This window comes from Canis lupus, chromosome 18, assembly GCF_048164855.1.
Source record: "Canis lupus baileyi chromosome 18, mCanLup2.hap1, whole genome shotgun sequence".
NCBI lineage: Eukaryota > Metazoa > Chordata > Mammalia > Carnivora > Canidae > Canis > Canis lupus.
This window is the reverse complement of record NC_132855.1, coordinates 11,257,776-11,282,422: the sequence shown is the minus strand read 5'-3', so window position 1 is coordinate 11,282,422 and position 24,647 is coordinate 11,257,776. Positions and strand designations below refer to the sequence as shown.

Sequence of the window (24,647 nt, the reverse complement as noted above, 5' to 3'; positions counted from 1 at the left end):
AAGCTTATTTAATCTTCACAATCACTGTATACAAATGAGTGTACGTATATCCATTTTATAGACAAGCAAATTGTGCTTCATAAAAACAGACTGGCACAAACTGATGGTAGAAATGGAGAAAACAGGTTATGTTAATATCATCCTCAGTTTTCTAACCTAGCTACTCAAAGGGTCATCCTCAGATTTATGATATCTGTGTCATCTGGTCTTCTAGGAATGCAAAATCCCAGACAGTTTCCCTCCCCAAACCACTGAATCATAGTTGACATTTTAACAAGATTTCCAGGTGATGGATGTGCATATTAAGCTTTGAGGAGTATGTTTTAAGACATTTGGATCCTTTTGATGAGTGAGGTGAAGGATGTAGGGGTGGGGATAGAGCCAAGTTTCTCTGTTTAAGTATGAACGAGAGGTGACAGAGTGATGCAAGAGGTAAGGAAAGTAGGCCCGGTAAGGGGGGAACAGACTATGACTTCAAAACAGAAAATTGAAAATTGAAAAGATGTCTAATTAGGTTTTCTTAATTTAAAATTTCAGTGTCATACGATGTAAATTTTCTCTCCATCTCTGTTACGAAAACTTCAGTAACACATGTCGTGCTGATACTTCTGGGGAATACCAAAACAGCAACAGTGAGGGCATTTTTTATTTGATTAGTGTTTGTTTGTTGGTGGGCTTGTGGCCCAGTGATGTTCTATCAGCTATGTAATAACGTAGTAAGTTCCTTGAAAAGGAGGTACAGAGAGCAAATGAAATAATACACATAAAAGTGCTTTAAGCAGTGAAAAGATGCTAAAAAAAAAAAACATGGTGTTATGATAATGTTCATGAATTATCTCAATTATGAATGAAAATGCTCATTTATGTTTTTATGGAATTTTCTCTAGAAGAATATAAATAGAAGAATTTAAATTTGTGGACACTCTCTAATTGAATATCTAATTATTATTTTACCAATGTCAGCTATTATGGAGTCAGACAAGAACATGAGAACAAACAAAAACACTTAAGGCAAAAATAAACTGAAGTAAGATAAGAAATAATTTACTCATGAGTTTAATAGGTACAAACTGTATTCTCTGATGAGTTCATATATAATATTTTATAGGCAAGGAATCTAGTATTCAATTAGATTAAAAAATCTTATGAGTCCTACACTATGAGGACATAAGAATTTATGTATGATATAATGTCTTACCTCAAAGATCTGTGGCTCTGCAGACTCTGTGGATATTGCTCTATTCCAGAAATTGTTCTGGGATGCTTTGTTCTTAGTTTGATGTGAATATCTTTTCTCTTAAACAAATATAGAGATCATCCACCTCCCAAACGCAGATTCTTAGTGTTTTAGTCAAGACACTCTTTTATTTTTTTTTAAGACAGAATCTCAATAATTAAAGTGGCTTAATAATAGTGGCTTACAATTGAAAATTATAAGATCGGAGGTACTTTTTAGCAAAGCAGGAGCCTGGCATGGAATCAGTGCCATCAGAAATATGTCTGGCTTTTCCTCTCATAATTGTCTCTACTTTCTGGGTGTTCTTTTATTCTTAGGCAGGCTTTCACTATGTGGCAGCAATTGTCTACCATGTTTTTAGTATCCAGGAGCATCAGGAGAAGAGTCATCTCTCAGCATCCATTCTAGTTCCAAAATTGATGTGGACTGCTCTCCTTGAGTTATATACCCAACCCTGCACCAAGCACAGAATCCAAGTGCATGTGTTGTTGGCCCCCCCAAGCCAGGTGGGTGAAAAACCATCTAGTTGACAACTCTTGTGTACGGGGGCCAGTACAGTTAGGAAAGAAACTAGGAATCTCCTATTAGAGGAAAGGAGAAAGATGATTGACAAATGAAGGGGGGCAGCACTTACCATCTTCAAATATACTTTTTGGCATTTGAATTATTTGGGGCTGATTATTTTTGAGAGGCTGCAGATGCAAGAAGAGCTCTGAAAACCAGGAGTGGAAGTTACCATTTTGTAACAGAGATTTACATTTATAAGGGAAATATCCATTTGTAGTGTGTGCCTTTCTCCATAGTAGGAAGAGAATAATGATACATCTCTAGAAACTCTCATCATTGGAGAAGGCATGGACTTAAGTCTACATAGAAGCCATAACCTCATTTACTGTGCCTTTTCTGGTAACCTTCTGTACCTGGTCTCCCTCACTCCAACATCTTTTATCTTTATCTGGAAATGGTATTTAAGGTGGTGACTTGGGGGCGCCTGGGTGGTTCAGTCAGTTAAGCCTCTGCCTTCGGCTCAGGTCATGGTTTCAGGGTCCTGGGATAAAACCCTACATTGGGCTCCCTGCTCAGCGGGAGTCTGCTTCTCCCTCTCCCTCTGCACCCTCCTCCCCACTGTGCTTGCTCTCTTTCTCTTTCTCTCTCAAATAAATAGATAAAATATTTAAAAAATAAAGTAAAAAGGTGGTGATTTGGGCCATTTTCAAGAGTTACTCAGTTTTCTGGGTTTATCCCATATATACGGGAGGTATACATGTTATTAAGTTTCTGTTTGTTGTTCTATTAATCTGTCTTTTGTTACAGGGATTCTCAGCCGAGAGCCCAGAGAAGTAGAAGGAAAATTATTTTTCTCCCGTACATGAACTGGATAACAAGTCCTTAGGGAACATATTTGTATTTTGGTGGAAGTTTTATAATACCCCTCTTATCTGAAAGGTACGAAATTCTAATTCACCTTGAGGTAGCAGCACCTGTAAATGAACATGCACATTATGTTTTTCTTGAAAAGTAAAACATGCCTTATGAAGAGTGTGTTTGACACCAAGGTTTCAAAGAATTAGTTCTAGAGAAACTCAAGTTCTCTTCAGCAGAAATTTTGTTCTCGGTTGAGATTAATTTTGTGTTTTCCCTTATTGCAAGCAATGGCAGAAAACCAGTAAAACCGCAAAGGAATCTTAAACCTTATTGTCAAAACCAAGCCTAGTACCTGAATGTCCTCCTTTATCCTTCTCAACAAAAAGTTGCTAAACTGCACTTTGCTGAATTTGAAGTCATCACATGACAGTTTAATCAACTCTTCCCTTTCCTTTGCCAAGAAGCCATCTGGCAGTGTGTCTTTTTCATTGAAAATGTGTCCCTGATCCAATTTTCATTTGTTATCCTGTCGAGTAAAGCATTCATTCCAATGGGGGACCAAATTTGAGCACCACTGTTCTTTTCAGTAAGCATGAAGGATAAATTTTCATTTTATTTTCAATGAGTAAATTTTCGTAAGGTTATGGAATGATTGGCAATTCTTTTTTGCTGCTTTTGTATGTTCTGCTGATGCTGCTTTCTGGTTGCTTTTGTTTTGTCATGAACATTCAAAGGCAGGCTTTTTAGTTCCAGGATACTGGCATCCCTTTCTTTCATTATGGTGTGGGAACAACTCAGTTAAGTAGACTCAGCTTCCCAGATATAATTCATCCACAAAGAAACAACTACATTAAAAATAAAAGAAATGTGTACCTCAGCATAGACTTTCAAAAGGAGGATCAAGTACTTTGGAAATATTTATTTTAAAAAGTAGATAAACTTTTTGCAATGTCTTACTCTCTTTTCTTGCTTTGCCCCACAGTTTAATTGAGGTATAATCGACAAATTAGAAATATATATATATATTTAGGGTGTACAGCATAATATTTTGACATATGTATACATTGTAAATGATTGTAAATCAAGCTAATTACACGTCAATCACCTTACGAGTTACCGTGTGTGAGGGGAGGGAGGTGAGAACACTTAATATCTACTCTCTTAGCATATTTCAAGTATACAATATGCCATTATTAACTAGAGTCATCATGCTATACATCATTTCTCCAGCACTTATCTGACATAATGGAAGCTCTGAACCTCGTGACTGACACCTTCCTTTGTCCCCTAACTCTCAGCACCTGGTAAATATCAATTCTACGCTGTGCTTTTATGAGTTTGACTTCTTAAAACTATACACGTAAGTGAGATCATGCAGTATTTGCCTTTCTGTGACTGGCTTATTTCATTTAGCATAATATCTTCAAAGTTCATCCATGTTGTTGCAAATTGCTAATTTTTTTCTTTTTAAAGGCTGAATAATATTCCATTATATATCTATATAGATCTGGATAGGTGTATATCTCACATTTTTTTAATCCATTCATCTGCAATGGATATTTAAATTATTCCCGTATTTGGCTTTTGTGAATAGTGCTGCAATAAACAACGGGGTACAAATACCTCTTTAAGATCCTAATTTCATTTCCTTTGGATATATGTACAGAAGTAGATTATGTAGAATTATATACCTTCTCTAAATCCCATAAAGCCATTCTAGGGGCTGAGAACCTTAAATGTAATTTTCCTTGGTCACTGTCCTCAAGTGTTGAAGGTGTTGTGTTTTCCCCAAGTCTAGCAAAGTCAAGCAGCTATCTGCATGTGTTTGCATATAGTCTATTGATGTTTGCAAATGCCTTCTGCTGGGGTATTTATTACAGCTTGGGGAGGCACACAGAGTGCTGGGGATCTACTATGTCCTACTAAGTTCATAGGAAGCCCTCTTGATGGAGTCCATAAGGCAATTAGTAAAAACCAAAACTCTGTTGAGTTTTGTACCCCAGCTGCTGTGAGCTCCTACCCCTTTTCCCTGCACCTAGCTACTCCTAGACTGTTCACCCTGCTGATCTCCCCAGTTTTCTGGGCAGGGCAATAATGAAGTGGGTCTCTTGAACAGTGCCCCCTTTGGCTGGAGAAGCTGGACACTCACTACACTCTCACTTTCCCCTATTGGAAAAATCTCAGGTTGATGGAATCTCTCTTCACACCTTTCTCTTCTTGGAGGAGAAGTGAGGCATGTAAACTGAAACTGTTCTTCTTACCCTCTTCAATGCATCTATTCTCAGATTTTTTTTTATTCAACAGAGTGCTGTGGCCTTTCTGCTAAATTCCCCAGTGACCAAAATGGTACTCTCATCTGTGGGTGGTTGTCAAAAATCATTTTTCTGTGAGGAACCAGCACTGAAAATTCCTGTTCCACCATCTTGCTAACATCACTGCCCTAATGTCTTTCCTTCTTTACACTACATTGTCCGCAATGATGGCCAAACTAAAATTAATTCCTCTCTTCAAAACAAGTTGAACATCTTTCACGCTTATCTTTGATATGACAAGCATCTTTATGATATTCTGAGTTAGGTGATATAAAGTAAATTAAGTAAATTCACCAAAGTGTTCCTGACCATTTGCTTGAGTATAAGAAGATAGGCCACTCAAGAAATGGGCCAGAGCTGTTATAACAAAATACAAAGCAAGAGAGCAAGGCATTTAGATTATTATTTTAAAAGTCTGTAGTGCACCAATAAAAAAAAACTAACACTCAGCAAATGCAGATTAACTTGCCTAAACTTTGTTTCCTTCTGTGGCTCCACAGACTTGTTTTTTAGAGGCAATGGCCTCCTCTGCTGAGAAGCTTTTGTTGACCCTGTTGTTTTTCTCTTGTATGTATCTCTCTTGTAACATTTAACAGTAGACTTACTATTATATAAATTCCCTGTTCTGTTAAGAAGTGGTCTCCCATAGTGTAAAGTCTGTTCCTCAGTATCTCTCTGTGCCACCTTCTAGCATTTTGTGGTTAGGACAGAATATACAATATAAGAATAGAAGGATGAATAAATTAATGAAAGACAGCTTTCTCAGAAACATCCAAACAACAAAAAGTCTATGCTGAAGAATGAAAAGGAAAAAATAAGAATCTAAAAATCTCAGAAAATGTCTACTCATGTGAACAGCCTGTGGGATCTATGGTGTTTGTTAGTAAACAAGCATAAGTGTCATATATACAAGCCATCAATTGTCTAAAGAAAAATATGCAGTAATTTGAGAAATGGCATTCTACATTTGGCTGACTAGAGAGGATTAAAATTTAGTAAATAAGATGGACAAAACAACAAAATCTGGAATTTAAAATGTTTTGAGCAGTGTTTAGCAGTTTTTAGATTAACAAGATACCCTGAAGAGAATGAGGAGACAAACTAAAGACTGAGATTAAAACAAAAATGAGGTTCCATTTATAGAACATTCAACTAAACCTTCAGAAGAAATAGTCACTAAATCATTTCAAACCCATAGGAGAAGGAATGTTCACTGATGCTAATGAGGAGGAAAAACCTGTTAGAGGTTTCTGGAGAAAAAACTAAACTATTTTATGTAAAAAATTTTATAAAAATTATAGTTGACTTAAAGCTAAGACCAGCAATTTAATTTAGAGCAGAAGAGGCCTCAGCTGATTGTAAATTAATTATATTAGTTAAATATAAAATATTAAATTATATATTAATTTTTTTGTTATCAGTTCACTTCTTTTATTATCAATCCATATACAATTACTTGTCTTCTGGTTTGTTGAAGCAATAGGTCAGACAACATTTGCCACAATATTGTATGTCGAAGTGGCTAGCCATAAAAACTCCAACACCACATTCATCTGAAGGGCACTCTCGATGAAGGCGACTGATTTTGCCATTCTTGTCCACCTTGTAGTATTTCAGGACGGCCAGCTTAACCTTCTTTCTCTTATGCTTATTCTTCTTGGGAGTGGTGTAAGACTTCTTCCTTTTCTTTGCACCATCATGAAGTCTCAACACAAGATGAAGAGTAGACTCCTTTTGAATGTTGTAGTCAGACAAAGTATGGCCATCCTCCAGTTGCTTGCCGGATATATATATATAATATTATATATTATATTATATAAAATATTATATATATATTAGAAATCAACAATTTAATTTCAGACATCCTTTTACAAAAAAAAACCCAAAACTGCAGCACTGGAGTATAAACAGAGGAAGAGCTAGGTTGGTGGTAGAAGGTCAAGAAATTATATCATATGAAGAATAGAAAATTTCATATCATGATAACATATGAATTACTTGGGAATCTTTGTTATAACATGGTTGTAAAACTACCTCCTGTGATGAAAGGAAAAGTTTACTTTTCCTTTGAGTAAGCTCAATTAGCAAAATTAGTCTTAGATGGCCTAAGACCTTAGATCTTAAGAACTCTCCAGCCTTTTTTTCTTACTAAAAATATTTTTATTTATTTATTTATTTATTTATTTATTTATTTATTTATTTAAGAGAGAGAGAGAGAGAGAGAGAGAGAGAGAACATGAGCTGTGTGAGAAGCAGAGGAAGAAGCAGACTCCCTGTTGAGCAGGGAGCCCAGCCCAACTCAGGACTCCATCCCAGGACCTTGGGATCATGATCTGAGTCAAAGGCAGACACTTACCTGACTGAGCTAGGCGCCCCATTCTCCAGCCCTTTTCCAGAGGGCGTTGAGGTCAGTCTCTCTTCCCTATGGTAATAGTCTTTACTAAATTTTTCCTTGCCTTTTTAGCTTTGATGTAATTTTATACTTTCATAGGCTTTTGTGTATGGAGGAAAGAATACTCTTTGTCCTCTAAGATCAGATCTTAAAATCTTAACATAAGCCATTTGTTGAGCCCCAAACATGGGCCTATTCAATGGATGATAAGGTAGAGGATGATTAAAATGACATAACCTGCTATTAGCCAGTTCTTCCTGGGTCAGTTTGTCAAGGAGTAGAAGAGCATCAGCAACAATGTGGGAGCTGGGTTAGACTGAATAAGATGTGGGTGACTGAGGGAGCCACTTCATGTGTCTACTAAAATACATACCAGTAAATGGAGCTTAATCAGTGTCATTAATCAGTGTCCTGGAATAAACCTCATCTGATTCTTATTACTTCTTATCATTTAAAGCAGAAGCCAACCCAAGAGAGGTAACTTGGGAGGAAGAAAGACAAGTACCTTCAAAAGTTTCCCATTTGATTGTACAATAAAGTCCAGCCTCAGACTGGAAGCCCACTTAAGAGTTTCCTTTCTTACATAGTGCAGTCATGAACGGAGTTGTTTGGCAGATACTTACTTGTCTCTGTATCGTTCTTGAGGTTTGTATACACTCCTGAAATGCATGAGCTTAGCCATGTCACTTGTTTTGGCCAAAGGGATATGAGCAGATTTGAAGCAAACAAAGGTTTTAAATGTGCCTGCATAGTTTGGCTTGTTTTGTTGTACCAGTATCATTTTCCATGAAATGAATATGCCCCATGTGGCCACTAGTAAAAAGAAGATGGTAGAAACAGAGCAGATCTCATTCCAATCCATGGCTTAGAGACAGGCCCAGATGCTGCAAAGGCTGAAGCTGTGCCATCAAGTCCAGCCAAGGCTAGTTCAGCTAAACCTGTGTGCAAGCAATAGTTTACTTTCTAAGCCACTAACAATCTGAAGTTGTTTCTTAGGAAGTCTAAATTAATACCTGTGGTAATATATTGCATTATAATTCTTATATATGTTTGTCTCCTGAATTAAACCATATAAATTAGAAGACAAAGGGTCTATTTTATTCTTTTTTTATATCAAAGAGCCCAATACATAGTAGGTGTTCAGTTACCGAGTCAATATTCAAGTTTTATTGAACTAGCTAGCTACTCTATGATGCTAATCAGATTATTCCCATCTGGTACATAATTTACTATTTTTTAAAAAAAACCATACTGTAGATTTTACTTTTTGCAGTATGTTTCAAACATTTTTAAAAGTAGATAGAATACAAGTTTAAAATTCTAGCTATTTGAATAATTTAAAGTCCTTTGAAATTAGGTGAATATTTTAGTTATGAATACTTGCTGCTGTTGAAATCTAAGAAATGCAATGGAAAATAAATCTTATGGGCTTTTACCCTTATTTGTCAATCATTGATTCACCTAGCTATCCAGCAAAGTAATATCTTTTCACTTTCTATCTTTCTGATGCCATTAAAATAAGTAGAACTTGGAATATAGTGTAAAATAGTAATAGAGGAAATTAAGAGCCAAGGACAAAGTAGATATAAAAATTGAAAACATGAATGAAAAAAAAAAAAAGAAAACATGAATGAATGTTTGCACAGATTAATAGTACAAGTTCTCTTTGACACTGATCAAAAACTTATTTGGCATCACTAATCTTTAGCAATTTTTTTAATGCCACAAAATTCTTTCATAAAAATTAGCCATGTATACTAAACTACTAGAAATCCTCCAAGTTTTACTAAGGATTAAAAACAATAATTCCTAGCATGCAGGAAGCCCTAATTAACTATTAGCATTCTATTTGTCTGGTCTTTTCATCTCTTACCAATCTATCATTTTGAATTATTGTCCAGTTCAGATTTGTCTGTCACAAGGATGTGAAATGAGGATATCAATGCTTATTAAACCCAGCATATTTCGGAAGCTGTTACAAAAGTCCATGTCAGGGACGCCTGGGTGGCTCAGTGGTTGAGTGTCTGACTTTGGCCCAGGGTGTGATCCTGGAGTCCTAGTTCCCTAGTTCCCTGCATGGAGCCTACTTCTCTCTCTGCCTATGTCTCTGCCTCTCTCCCTGTGTCTCTCATGAATAAATTAAAAAAAAAAAAAGTCCATGTCAGAGAAAGCCAAGCTAGAATCGAATAGTCGATGTGGATCAGAAAGGATAGTAGGTATAATTCAAAAAAATTATTATGGGCTTCCGTGTAATTGAATGTGCTGAAGTAAAGAAAAAAACAAACAAATGTAAACCTGAGGTTTTAATCCTGAGTGACAGATAAATTTTATGCCATTACCCAGAAGTGGACTGTCAGAAAGAAGAGCTAATTTGGAAAGAAAGATATTTTTATATATGCAAGTCAATGATGCACAATATGCTTTTCATTATTCACTTATTATTATTTATCCAGATGGGACTACTTAGTTTAATTAGGACTACCATTTCCTATCAAACTGGCACATGTGTAGAGACATTAGGGTGTAAATTAGAGTTTAATTTCTTCCTCCCACCAAATTCTCATTTTGGTATACTAGACTTTAAAAATAATATGGAGAAGGAAGAGAGAAAGAAGAGAAGAAAGAAAGGAGGAGAGGAAGAAGTGAAGGAGGAAGGAAAGAATCCCCTCCCCCATTGTGGTTGTCTGCTAACCATTATTCATACACATAATGAATATTATGAATATTAATTAAATTAAGAAAGCATCACATTTCCTGTGTATTTGTTAATTTTTCTATATTTGACTAATGCATAAACAAAGGTCAAGAGCTATATATATATAAGCGAGTATATATATATACAAGCGAGTACATCTTCTAGTTTGTTGGGAATTGATCCTAGAATGGTATAGGCGAATAAGAAGTATCATTCAGGTTTGATATGAAGTTATTGATTGAACTTTGATGTAAAAAAAATGGAAAATATTTGCTCTGTGACTTGAACTCCACATTGCCTCATATGTGACTCTCTCTCTTTAATGTTTGAAGTCAGTCATAAGTGTAATAATGGAAAGCTGTTCTAGTTCTGGCCAGAGACATAGCTAAATGCTTGTTTTTTCCCAATAAAGTGTTTATGAGTGTATATCAATTCAACTATTTATCCTAAGAATGAGAATACCTTAGCAAAAAAAAATTTTCAGTGGAATTTTAACCCAAATTAAATTTAATGTCGAATCATTACACCTACATTGTTTCATACCCCCACATATTTAGCCCATGAATTATAAGAAGCTGTGATTTCACATCAAGCAATCATTTCTGTATTCAGCAACTTTTAAGCAGAAGTGTAATATAGGGGAAAAATGGAGACTCCAAAGCTACTACAATCTACTGGTTCTTGATATCTATCTAATCTATCTATCATCTATCTATCTATCTATCTATCTATCTATCTATCTATCTATCATCTATCTGTCATCTATCGGTATATATATATATATATCTGCCTCTTTCTCTGTGTCTCTCATGAATAAATTTTAAAAAAAGTCCATGTCAGAGAAAGCCAGAGCTAGAATTGAATAGTTGATGTGCATCAGAAAGGATAGTAGGTATAATTCAAAGAAATTATTATGGGCTTGCATGTAATTGAATGTGCTGAAGTAAAGAAAAAAAACAAACAAATATAAACCTGAGGTTTTAATCTTGAGTGACAGAAAAAATTTATACCATTACCGAGAACTGGGACTGTCAGAAAGAAGAGCTCTCTCTCTCTCTCTCTCTCTCTCTCTCTATATATATATATATATATATATATATATATATATATATATGAGTATATATATATATACAAGCGAGTACATCTAGTTTGTTGGGAATTGATCGTAGGATGGCATAGGTGAATAGGAAGTATCATTCAGGTTTGATATGTGGGGGAGTATTGAGGGGGTTTGCAGGGATATAGTTGTCCGGGTCTCCTAGTAGGTCAGGTGTAAATAGGACCAGTTATATTAATGTTAGGATTAAGAACATTACTCCTAGGATGTTCTTGGTTGTGTAGTAAGGGTAGAATGGGATTTTGTCTGAGTCGGATGAAATTCCTAAGGAGTTGTTAGATCCTGTTTCGTGTAGGAATAGAAGATGGACTATGGCCAAAGCTGTAATGATGAATGGGAGGATAAAATGGGACGCGAAGAATCATGTTAGGGTTGCTTTGTCAACTGAGAAGCCGCCTCAGATTCATTCGACCAGATTGGTTTCAATATAGGGAATTGCTGAGAGTAAGCTTGTGATAACAGTTACTCCTTCAGAAGGATATTTGTCCTCATGGTAGGACGTAACCTATGAATGCTGTGGCTATAGTTGCAAATATATATACAAATAATATATATATATATATATATATATATATATATATATATATATATGTTTACCTTTCAGATATAAAAGACATTATGAATTCTATGACCTAAGAGAGTTCTAGCAATTGTTAGTATTTGTGAAAAGTTGGGAATCTATCTTAGTCTTCCTCAGTTAATGGTTTATCATAAATACATGCGTTTTCTCTACTTTGAAAATCTAATGCATTCTAATACATTTCTTCCTTTTCTTGATCTGTGTTCCCACTACACATTCAAGAGTCACTGGGTTAATTAGCCATAATTACCGATAGGATTGTGTCAATGCCACAAACATGATGACATTAAGAACTTCTGATAACTCTGTAACCCCACTTACAAATGAGATTAGATAATGTGCAAAATGCTACACAACTAACTATTGACAGAGATATGAAAGACCTCATTGTGGATAATCTAACCCCCAACCTAATATAATTTATAAAATATTAATGACACTTATACCAAAGGAGAATAATGTATATAGCAATCTGTTAGGGAGTGATCAACACTCCTTCCATTTCTTCCCTGGGTATTGGTGACTGGGAAGAGATAGTTTTCTTTTTCTTTTTTCCAAAGCTGTTGGAATTGAAGAGAAGATGGGAATATGCAGAAATCATTCTAAAGCACCCAGTGATGCAAGAATTTTAGATATCAGTGAATCCTAAAATAATGTATTCTCTCCTTCCCATTATGTTTATGTCCTTAGAAGTTGAAGCAGAAAGTTTTAGGCCCTTTAAGTGAGCAAATTATTCCACATGGTGCCATGGTAGAAATGTTACATTTTTATTTTATTTTATTTTATTTTTTTTAAATTTATGATAGTCACAGAGAGAGAGAGAGAGAGAGAGAGGCAGAGACATAGGCAGAGGGAGAAGCAGGCTCCATGCCGGGAGCCTGACGTGGGATTCGATCCTGGGTCTCCAGGATCGCGCCCTGGTCCAAAGGCAGGCGCTAAACCGCTGCGCCACCCAGGGATCCCGAAATGTTACATTTTTAGATAGATATGGTAATCTGATAAAGATAAGAGTTTCCTTAAGATGTATTTTAGAGTCAATGTAGCTAACACTTTAAATTCAAGTTGTAGGTACAACAGATAATAGATCTGAACAAACCTCTTGTTGAGTAATGAGATAAACACCCCTGATACTGCTCATTAGACAGTTAAAGAAAAATGTATTAATCAGAAAGGGAGTAGTAATTCGAATCTTAAAAACAACAACAACTTGTAGTAGCAGTCACTAGTAATATTCAAGAGAGGGTGTTTTGCTGACATAGTTCTCAACCATCAATCCCTTAAGCCAGAGAATCCTGCTTATAAAATGGACATATCATACTGTTGTAGACCAAAGCCATTAAAGATTGCTTCTTCCGTTCAAGGTCCACCAATCAGCCTTCATTTTAATTTTTGGATTCCTGTGTAGATCTATGTAAAGGGAGAAAATGTAAAGATTATGGGATGAAATGCCCCCTTTGAAGTGAATAAATCAGCATTCTGTTCTTTATAAAGAGGTGCCATTAACTTAGTTAAAGGGAATTGGTTTTAGAGGAGATTGATGGCATTAAGTGCCTTGTACCATTTAGACTGCAGAATCTTCAAAGCTGACTGTTAGGTCCTATACCAAAGGGAATTCACTAAGGCAATAAAGGGCCCCTGTGAGGCCTCTTGGGAGTTAACCTCTAGGCCTCAGTCCCTGAAGTAACAATATTGTTCAGTGACTGAGAGAAATAATTATATATGTTCTTATCTTTCATATTTATTCATTTACCAAACACTTATTATGTGCCTAATGTATAATTTTGATTTGTATTTAAATCCTGTTCAGATGCTTTAAAATCTGGCCAGGTTTTATTTACTTTCATCCTTTTATAACATGTTGATGCAGCAATTGATTTTATGTGACTCAGTGAAAGTGTCTATACATTAACATAGTTTTCTGCATAAAAGCTAAAGCCCTATTGCATTTGATGATATTAACATCGGTATGCTTTAATTTTCTTCAAATCACACATTTACATGTGTAGTTGGACCTACTCTTCAGTGAATTGTTTTACTGCTCTGGTTGTAATCTCTGGTGCTATAATTTTACTGTACTGCAATAAGAGATAGCACCCATTAAAATATTATATTTTATATGGAACAATAGGAATATTAAAAATGGCTGATCTTCATGATGAGATATGAAGACTCAAAGCTATACTAATATAATAAAATCAAAATCATACCACATAATTTTGTATTGTGATGATAATTACATTTCCTCAATGTATCATTTGGCCTTTTGCTTTGAAATAGATAACATGGTTAGATATGGAAAGAATGGATCTAACTGGTGTCTACCAACATAGGCTTCTAGTCTTTGATACCCTTTGTTGTTTCTGAAATAAGTATGACAGCTTTATAGAATGAGACTTGATAGTAGAGTAATTCTTCACACTCAACATTCTTTAAAACCACTGTACAACTGGTGTTTAAAATTAATAGAATTAAAGTTGTATACTACAGAGTGAATGGACTCAGATATAAGAGCTCCTTCTTAATAGCACCCAGCTGTGTGATAAGAAGCACTTCAATTAAAACCAAGTTAAACATTAAACATATAATTACCTCTGTTTTGGATTCCTCAATGATATTAATTTTGTGAAGATGTTCTTACATATTTTCTATAGAATACTCTTAAGGAGAGATTTTTCAAAACCAAGAAATTTATTAACCCTTAATCATGGGTGGATTTGTAAAGGGAACATAGTTAATCACTAAGGAACCACTGTCTCTAATATTGCAGAGTCTAAATATTTATTTAGGTAACAAACAACCTAAACAGTGAAAAATTTCATCCTAATTTTCATTCATTGCTCTTACTTATTCTAATAATTTATTTAATATTCATTTATTAATCTTCATGTGCAGAAATAAGATCTCTGATATCTTTGACCCAAGTAAAATATATGCAGTTTTCTATGGCAACACTCATTTTTATTTTTATAATCCATTAATTTAATATAATTATATCATAATGAGCTTGGGAGTTAGCTAATTCATCATCAAAGCAATTAGTTCATTGCTCAAATAAATTGTATGTGTCTACTGAGAGTAACTTCTGTGCTGTCATGATGGAGATTCAAACATTTACCAACCTTACCACCCAGGGTCTCTCCCCTTTTCCCCTGAAAAGCAGTTTAAGATGCCAATCAGAAGCTTTGGCTCTAGAATTCAGAACACCAGGGTTTGTATCCTGTGACCATACGCTCTGATTTTTCTGACCATCAGCAAGTTATTTGTCCTTTTTGGCCTCAGTTTTCTCATCTGTTAGATGAAGACAATGATAGTGTTATAATTCACATTGTAGCTGCAAAGATTTTACAAGAATCCTGCACATTGGGATCTCTCCCACAGAGAAATGGGAACCCTCTTACAATGCTGGTGGAAATGCAAACTAGGGCAGCCACTTTGGGAAACAATATGGTGGTTCCTCAAAAAGTTAAAAAATAGAACTACCCTATGACTCAGGAAGTACACTATCAGGTATTTACCCAAAGGATACAGAAACTGATTCAGAGAGACAATGCACCCAAAGTTTATAGTAACATTATCAGCAATAGCCAGATTAAGGAAAGAGCCCATATGTCCATAGTGGACATTTGTGTGTATATCTATATATACAAATACACACAGTAGAATATAACTCTGCCATAAAAAGAAAGAAATTTTGCCATTTGTAATGATATGGATGGAGCTGGAATGTATTATGCTAAGTGAAATAAGTTAGAGAAAGACAACATATGATTTCACTCATATGTGGAATTTAAGAAACAGAACAAATAAACATAATGGGGGGAAAGAGAGAGTCAAACAATAAAACAAACTCTCTTGACTATAGAGAACAAACAGAATTGTTGGAGGGGAGGTGGGTGGGTGATGGGGATTAAGGAGGGCATTTGTTGTGATGAGCACTTGGTGTTGTACGTTAAGTGATGAATCACTAAATTCTATTCCTGAAGGTAATGCTACACTATATATATGTTAACTAACTGGAATTTAAATAAAAACTGGAAAGAAAAGAAAAAGAATCCTGGGCAATGTTTTTAGGGCAGTGCATTAGCACACATGAGATTTCTTTTCTTTTTTTTTTTTTTTTCAAATTAGATTTCTTAAGACAGGCTAATAGTACCTATCATTTATAATTGTCTTCTAAAAGATTTGGGTATTCAATAAACTAAACAAAATGGATAGAGGCCACAAACTGAGATTAAAATGGAATACAGAAAATAAGGAACTTCCTTCCATAAAACATCTGAGAATAACTAATGACCATATTCGAGCAACTAATTTGACTTTATGTTTCTTGGTTACTAAAGCAATGTTCTGATTTAAAAAAAAATGTAGGATTGTAGTCTAGAATAGCATTTATCAAAGTATTTTCAAAGATCTTATTGGGTTAGTAATATTATGTAATCTGGGCTGATTGTTGAGATACAATCATGTAATGGTAACATACTACCGACAGCAATCAGGTTTATGAATCCTTCAGATGAGTCCAAAACGTGACATTTTGGTGTTCACATCTATATTAGGAGTTGGGTTACCAATGTGTTTTTGTTCCAGTTTTTCAAGGTGTAAAATGGAAAGCCATTTTTTTCTAAAGAATTTACATATGTCATAGTTTGACTTGATATAAAAATAGCAGTTAAAATTTATATTTTAGACACAAGATACAATGCTGATGTTAATTGTCCTTTCACTTTTTTGTTGAGTGGGACCATTTTGGTGATTACAGCTTTGGGGGTAGATTCTTACTGTTTCCAGAGTGTATTTACTTTTGAATATTTCTTAAGAATTTGGGGCACTTTCAAAACAACAGCTTCCTCAGCACAGTAAGTTGCTGTTTTATTACTGATGGCGGATTGCGCTCACATATACTGATTCTGTGTGATTACTCTCTGAACTTCATAGTAATTTTCAGAAGGGTGGACAGCTGTTTTAGAACTGCTCCCTCTCCTTATGGAACTTATGGTCTGCCATGCTTTTTAGCCAGCCGTTCTTTTAGTAGTGTCTAGGATTCTGTGTAATTAAGTCAGTTTAAAACAACTGATTAATCTTTATAAAATTGTATTGGTTTTTGGCAAATTACTTTTGATTGGCTTTTCTTTAAATGCTATGTTTCATTTAAAGATGTGACTGACTATCCTATTCACTATATACCTCCACGTATTAAATAGCTATGGATCAATCTGGTCATAAAAATCTACAAAATCAACTCAACATCATGTGAATGAGTAGGGCATTAAATGAAAGTTATTTTAAAATAGTTATTGCATTTTATTTTGAATTTTTTTTTTATTTGGCGATTACCTTTCATCTTTGAGACATAAGATCTTCCTAGGATCTCTTAAAAATTGAAGTTCTTGGGGATCCCTGGGTGCCTCAGCGGTTTGGCACCTGCCTTTGGCCCAGGGCGTGATCCTGGAGTCCTGGGATCGAGTCCCACGTCGGGCTCCTGGCATGGAGCCTACTTCTCCCTCTGCCTGTGTCTCTGTCTCTCTCTCTCTGTGTCTCTCATGAATAAATAAATAAATAAATCTTTAAAAAAAATGAAGTCCTTCCCATGGCTTATAATACTCTTTATAGTCTTACCCTTGGCTACAGCTCTTACCACATTTTCTTCCTTTTTCTCTTTGTCTTTATGTTCTTCAATTATACTCATCTCCTTGCTACTCCTCAAACATACTTCTCCTCACAAAGCCTTTGATGCTTTTTCAGAAATCTTTCCAAATATAGCATGACTTCCTTTTAGCATGTCTTTTAATTTTCTGTCAAAATGCTGCCTTCTCAGAGAGTCCTCCCTGACCATCTATTAAAATTGCACCTCTTTTAATTCTCCTTTCCTTGCCTTTTTAAATTTTTCTTTATAGCACTTATCATTACTTGGAATTCCATTGTCTATCATCTCTCTTGTCCACTGGAATGTAGGTACCAAGTGATGTCAGTCTTATCTATCTGTACCTGAGTATATCTCCAGGATTTAGAAGAGTGCCTAGTGGACACCAGATGGATGTTATTAAATTAACAAATGAATTAATTCCTTCATATACTCTCCTTTACCTTTTCAGATGAGGAAAATATGACAGCATAGTTTAAATCAGGTAGATTTCCTGACAATGCGATGTATCTACCAACTTACATAAAACAATACTATTTTAAAAATGATTATTTTTTACAAAATTTCTCTTTTTAACTAGTGTATTTAGTAATAATAATGTTGTTATTCAAAAGTGAGAGTTACCATGATACTTTTATTATCATTGAAGGATGTGTGAAAGGAAGCAACCTCATAGCTTAGGAAAGGTTAAGACACTCTCAGATTTCAGAAAACTCCTAAGTGTGTTTCCATTTCTTTTCATTATGTGCATATAATAAATATATATGGGTCCATTTTCATCATAAGTTAAATAGTTTATCCACCAATGCAATCACATATCAACTTTTTACCTACAAAACGTGTGGATGTTTAAATTCTTATCCCCTAGCCATATTTTCTTCTATTTTCAGGATTGTATTTTAATCCTATAAACAGTTTCTTAGTAATTGCAAATCTTATACAAATTCTATCTAAATTCCCCATACTCCTGTAAGATTCAGCAATGTCTGTCTTGGTCACGTGTCTGTTTGCCTACATATATATACATGACATAGAGTTAATAAAAAGCTGATGAGTAATTTATTTTTATAGTCTAAAATATATTTAACTTGATGGATGCCTGTAAACCTGCCTATGAATCAGATGGCAGCATAATCTTAATATTGGCAAAAGTGAAAAGCAAAATTATGGTTTTATGCTAATATTATGTATTTGATGGCTGCTCAAGGAAATAACTATTGTAAGATTAATCTGAAGAGAGCATAAGCCAGTCCCTTTCAATCAATGATTGTAAACACAAAAATCCTTCTTTTTTGTTGGTAGAGGAAATAGAGGAATCCTTCAAAAATGTGAAAAGCAAACTTTTTCTTTGAAAGTTTTATTAGAAACAAAATAATGACTGTTAGCATAGAAAATGGGAATTTTTCTTCTTTTGACAAGTTTAATTTTAGTCTTTGTAACATGCAATATAAATACAAATCGTTTAAAGTGGGCAACAATCTAGATCACTTAATTTAATATGTGATTGTTTCTTAAATTAAAGGTATTGGAATACATTTTTTAAAGGTTTTGTTTATTCATGAGAGACACACAGAGAGAAGCAGAGACATAGGAAGAGGGAGAAGCAGGCTCCCCGCAGGAGCCCAATGTGGGACTCGATCCCAGACCCCAAGATAACTCCCTGAGTCAACGGCAGATGCTCAACTGCTGAGCCACCCAGGTATTCCTGGGATACATATTTTAATCTTGGCTTAACCTTGATACTATAAATAGAAATGTTGCCTGTTAATTATGTTTATATATCCAATAATATAAGCCCTTTGGGGGAGAGAGAGGAAATTAGACAAAAATCTTAAGTGAAATTGTCCTCCACAGATACCAAAATATCTAGAAATTGTCCATAGGATATATATAAAAGAGTATTTCACATTTCTATTGGATATTGTTTAATTGAACATTGGGCAGTAATCAAAAGTTCAAATACTAGCACTTTTATGTTGTGTGTTATTGGACACTGAGATTAAGAGCTCCAAGATCGAACTTCATTCAAAAAATGTTGAAGTCTCCACTAGCTTTAGTCTTTGAAAAAAAAAAAAAAGACCAAAAATAGAGTAAATTTATAATTTAGGTGATACAACTTCTTTACAGGTACTTTTCCTCACTCTTTGGGTCCTTTTCCCTTGCATTATAGATACTTAAAGTGACATCGGAGCTCCATCAGAGATAACTAGCAGAGTGATATTTGTTTAGATGCTAACCATCATGTATTATCTACTCATACATTTTTTAAATATTTTGTTATCTGTTAGATAATCTAATACTTTAATACAGTTGTCATCTGACTGTGTCCTAGCACAGATTACATAGTTGTGGACAGATTTTTATCAACTTCCCTATATTTTCTTTCTAAAACTGCCCTACCTAATACAAAGGATGGAGATATTTTGACCATACTCTTTTTCTATCTTCCCTTTTATATTCTTTTTTTCTCTCATTTAAAAAAAAAGCATACTTTCATCTATCTTTAATAGTACTGTGATGCATTTCCCTGAATGGTATAAATTTCCATAGTACACAACAGAAAGATAACTCAAAATATCTATGCCAGCTGAGCCTTTTATACTAAGAGAGTAAGACGCCAGGCTAGGGTTCTATGTCTTTCCTTATCTATTACATATTCCCTAATGACACCACTGTGCTTCATGGAGTCCCTAAATTTACAGATTGTATGACAGATCGTTATAGATTTGGAGGTATAGAAAATATAGATCTTTTAATTTGATCAATTCATGAGTATTTCCTATCACAGCCAGTTAGTGATTTTTTTTTAATACTATTCTCTATTTAAAGAAACCATCATATCTATCATGTACTTTGGAGGACCTCCTGCAAATGTGGTTGATGAGAGGATTTTCGAAGCTTTGGATATTTTATCTCCAAAGATGAGGATGCTACAGTGATGAGACCCTAAAGTAGCTTTATTAAGATATTCACATTTTAAATTCTATTACAATTTGGAAACTGGTCAATTGCAAAAAACTAAGTCCAGATTAACATGAGTTTTGGATATTCCCTTAAAATGGCAAATGTGATTAAATATAGGACCTTAAAGTTGCATCTTTATAAAATGCATTTAGAAATGAGATGGTGGAGGGGCACCTGGGTAGCTCAGTGGTTGAGCATCTGCCTTTGGCTCAGGTGGTGATCCTGGTGTCCTGGGATCAAGTCCTGCATTGGGCTCCCTGCAGGGAGCTTGCTTCTTCCTCTGCTTGTGTCTCTGCCTCTCTATTTGTGTCTTTTATAAATATATAAATAAAATCTTTTTTAAAAAATGAGATGGTAGAAAAGAGAATGAGAGGGATCCCTGGGTGGCTAAGTGGTTTAGTGCCTGCCTTTGGCCCAGGCCATGATCCCGGACACCCAGGATCAAGTCCTGTATCTGGCTCCCTGCATGGAGCCTGCTTCTCCCTTTGCCTGTATCTCTGCTTCTCTCTCTGTGTGTGTCTCTCATGAATAAATAAGTGAAAATCTTTTTTAAAAATTTTTAAAAAAGAGAATGAAAGTGAATGCTTTTAACACGTTTGAAAAAAGAAGTAAAACTTTTTTTTTTTTTTTTTCTGAGAGGAAGTATAATTTGACTGATTCTTTGAGGACTGGCCTTTACCATGATGTGACATATGAGACATTTTCTCACTTTTGCAGCACAGTCTGAAGTCTGTTCACATCCTTTACAGAGCTAGGGTGGATGAGTCTTGGAAATACAGAAAGCAGGTAACCCATTCTGATTTTTTTATGAACATACTAGTAACTTTAACTCAACATGTGTTGTTAGCAGCACTCTTAACTGTGGAATGCCTATAGCAGAATATTCCTGGTTATCTAGGATTCCTTATGACAAACAAACCAGCAACCCATGGGTTTATGGAACAGAGCTGTCTAGAAATATGGCACATTAACTGTATGCATTGAGTATAAAGTGGAAATGTTGCACGAACCACCTATTTTTTTATGTTAAACCATAAAAAACCATAAACCTTACCGATAAACCTCATACGTTAATCTGTGCCAGAGAATGCCAGATCCAGAAGTCTAGGCAATTGCTCCAGGGGTTCAGGACCTCCTCCGCTTTGTGTATGGGATCTGTTCTTGAAATTATGGGGAAGACTTGATATTGAATAAGACCTGTGATTCAGGTAACTCTAATTTGACAATCCAGTTGTTTATATTTATCTGACTTCTCATTCTTTGTTTAGCAATATTAAGAAAAGTCTTAATCAATTTGTTAGCTGATCGATCATTAAAAGCATTTTTTTCATGAAAAATACCTAATTTTTGGCAGGCAACTAAGAAGTCATAGACAGCAACTGAATGACAATACTATAACACTGTCTTCTGTTTTCAACTGCTTATTTTTGCAAGGTGTGTTATTCAGCATGCACATGTGCACAAGCAATAACAGCATATCAGCTTTAGACGTGGAAATGTCACAGGTAAGGAGACTCTATATATACTCCTCAGGTACATTTTATAGATACAAATATATAAATAAAAACTGGTATACATTCAAGTAGGTGGTTATTTTTGTTTGTTTATTCTTGGAAACTGCTCTTTTTAGGAATGTAGCCTTCAATTCTCAAAAGACTTTGAAATTAACTGCTATAAAAACCCAAGTTTAAACCTCTCCTAGAGAATTGTATAATTTTACTTCATAAAAAATAGACTTTCAGTGACACAATTTTCTTATCAAATGTTTAGTTTTACCCTTAAAAATAAGTCCATTTTCTAACTTTTAGAAATTAAGTGTACAAGAACCACAAACCACCTCTTATCTCATTAACCAAATATAAACACTGCTAGCATTCAAATGTATTTCTTTTTATTTTCTTTGTTGTTATTGTCCATAAAATGTTAATGAATTTCCTTTTTAAAATTTGGACTCATAGGCCTTTATTCAGGTTTTTCAGTTAAATTTATGTCATTAACATTTTCATATGTTACTAAGTATACTCTGAATGCATGACTTTAATGGGTAGTTAATAAACTACCAAAACATGAACTAAATGTATTTCAGTATTCTGTGAATAATAATGCTGTCACCATCATCTTTTATAAGAATTGTTGCCTAAACCTGATTGGTTTCCAATAATGTATATGAAATAGCATCTCTGATCAGGAGGTTAGTGTAGATTTCTACAATGGCAAGCCAAAAAGAAAAGGCCATCTCTGAACATTCTCCACATAGTAGTTTTTCTTTTTTTTAAAGATTATTTATTTATTTATTCATAGAGACACAGAGAGAGAATGAGAGGCAGAGACACAGGCAGAGGTAGAAGCAGGCTCCATGCAGAGAGCCTGACGTGGGGCTCGATCCAGGGTCTCCAGGATCACGCCCTGGGCTGCAGGCGGCACTAAACCGCTGCGCCACCGGGGCTGCCCCACATAGTAGTTTTAAAGTATTTTCCACTTCGAGGTGAGAAATTTTAATTTGCCTTTCTGATTTTTTTTAAAGATTTATTTATCTTAGAGAAAGAGCGCAAACGAGAGTGCACAACTGCAAAAGGGAGGGACAAAAGAAAAGAATCTTCAAGCAGACTCCCCACTGAGCACGGGGCTCAGTGCCACAACCCATGAGATCACGACCTGGTCCAAAACCAAGAGTCAGACTTTCAAACAACTGAGCCACCCAGGTACCTCAGTCTTTCTAATTATTGAAAGATTGAGTGGCTTTTCATATTTTTGGTATATGACTTTTTCCCATGAGTTCTTAAGGGATATAATTTTGATAATTAAATGTGCTATGTGCTATTTTATCCATTTCTATGATATCCCCAGTAATTAAAAATATAAAACCTTCTCTTTACAATTATTTTAATAAATTGGATTCAAGGTCAATCATTTCAGAACATGCACAATGAACCTGCTCTCTATAAGTGATTTTTTTTTTTTTTTTTCATGGAAACTTCCTTTTCCATTGCATGGGAGAAGACTAATTGTTCCTGCTATGGTATATGAAGACTTAAGAGGCCACTATGGCAGACATGAATTTTCATTTTCCCTGAAAAACAATGTTCAGTACTCTCTCAATTCTATCCCTAACTGCTCTCTTTCAAAAGAAGTGTAACAAAAAATTTATACATAAGTAGCAGGAAACAAAACAATGCACTTGTTATTTTTCAAAGCTTATCATTTCCCTAAGTGCAAAGGACCTTATAGGTCCTGAAATTGTATCATCCGATGAACTACATATGAAAAATTTCAAAGTGCATTTGTAGTAGAAGCCAAAAACCAATCCTAAGAGCTGCTGATGTGGTATTATTTGGCTGTTGGATTATATTTAGTTCTGCTAGCTGAGATCAAACATTTCCATATTCTATGCATTTACTTCCCCCTTTTTTGTAATAATTAGCAGTTCTCCTTCACAGTTAGCTGTACAGCCCATTTAACGACGTCGACATTAATTTCTGACAAAGGTTAGGCTATTATTCAGAGTGAAACATTATTGTAGACTACACTTAGCAAGAGGAGATCTTTTAAAATCGAAATTTGAACTACAGATATCTGACGTTTTATATTCCTAGCTTGACTGAAATGTTGATGTCATTCAAAAGTTTACAGATAAACTTTGTTAAAGCAATACAGAACCATTTTATAGATATATTTTATCTGATAAACCGGTGTTCCAGGGCAAGAAGATTAAACAGTAGCAGAGACAAACCTTTTGGTATTGAGACTTTTCTGAGCCATCCTGGTCAACAAAGATGATGGACAAAGTTAAATCACTGTTAGGATGCTCTGTATACCAGACTGATTGTCTAATTTGAAAGAAAGTATCCTAGGGGAATAATATCAGTCCACACTTGATAAGAATGGAGCCTGAACATCTCAAAAGTAAAAATGACTCAGAAAAAGTGACTAAAAATCCATGAAAAAATTTGAAGAGTTTCAACAACTATAAACTCACTTCTTGCACACACATATTTTCTGATGAGATTTCAAATGTGGAAATATTTCTAACTCTGTGGGCCCAGAATCAAACAAAACCCAGTTCATATTGAACTTGTGAATATATTCACTTGACCCAGTCACCTGCTTTCATGAGCACAGGGATGAGTGAATGGAATAACTGGCAGGTCTCTGTTTTTCTTGACTGTGCCAGCTGGTTAATAAACTTCAATTAAGTTATTGTTGTACTTCACACATGTGAAGTATGTGTATGTGTTCCATGGGCCATATATTACTTACAGAAATAGATCATTTGGAGGAATACTAGGCTTTGTGATGTATAAACATTTCAATATGAAAATTGGAACCTTTGGAGGGAACACAATA

General features: G+C 34.9%; 1 long non-coding RNA gene across 1 annotated transcript; it reads left to right on the top strand.

Annotated features, from left to right (window-relative positions):
- The first annotated feature begins 1,223 nt into the window (after positions 1 to 1,223).
- Positions 1,224 to 23,125, top strand: LOC140609444 (uncharacterized). Its single transcript, XR_012011277.1, has 7 exons — positions 1,224 to 1,743; positions 2,552 to 2,683; positions 3,833 to 3,906; positions 7,132 to 7,321; positions 21,021 to 21,089; positions 21,658 to 21,808; positions 22,828 to 23,125. It is a non-coding gene; the product is annotated as an uncharacterized lncRNA (long non-coding RNA).
- Positions 23,126 to 24,647: the final 1,522 nt, after the last annotated feature.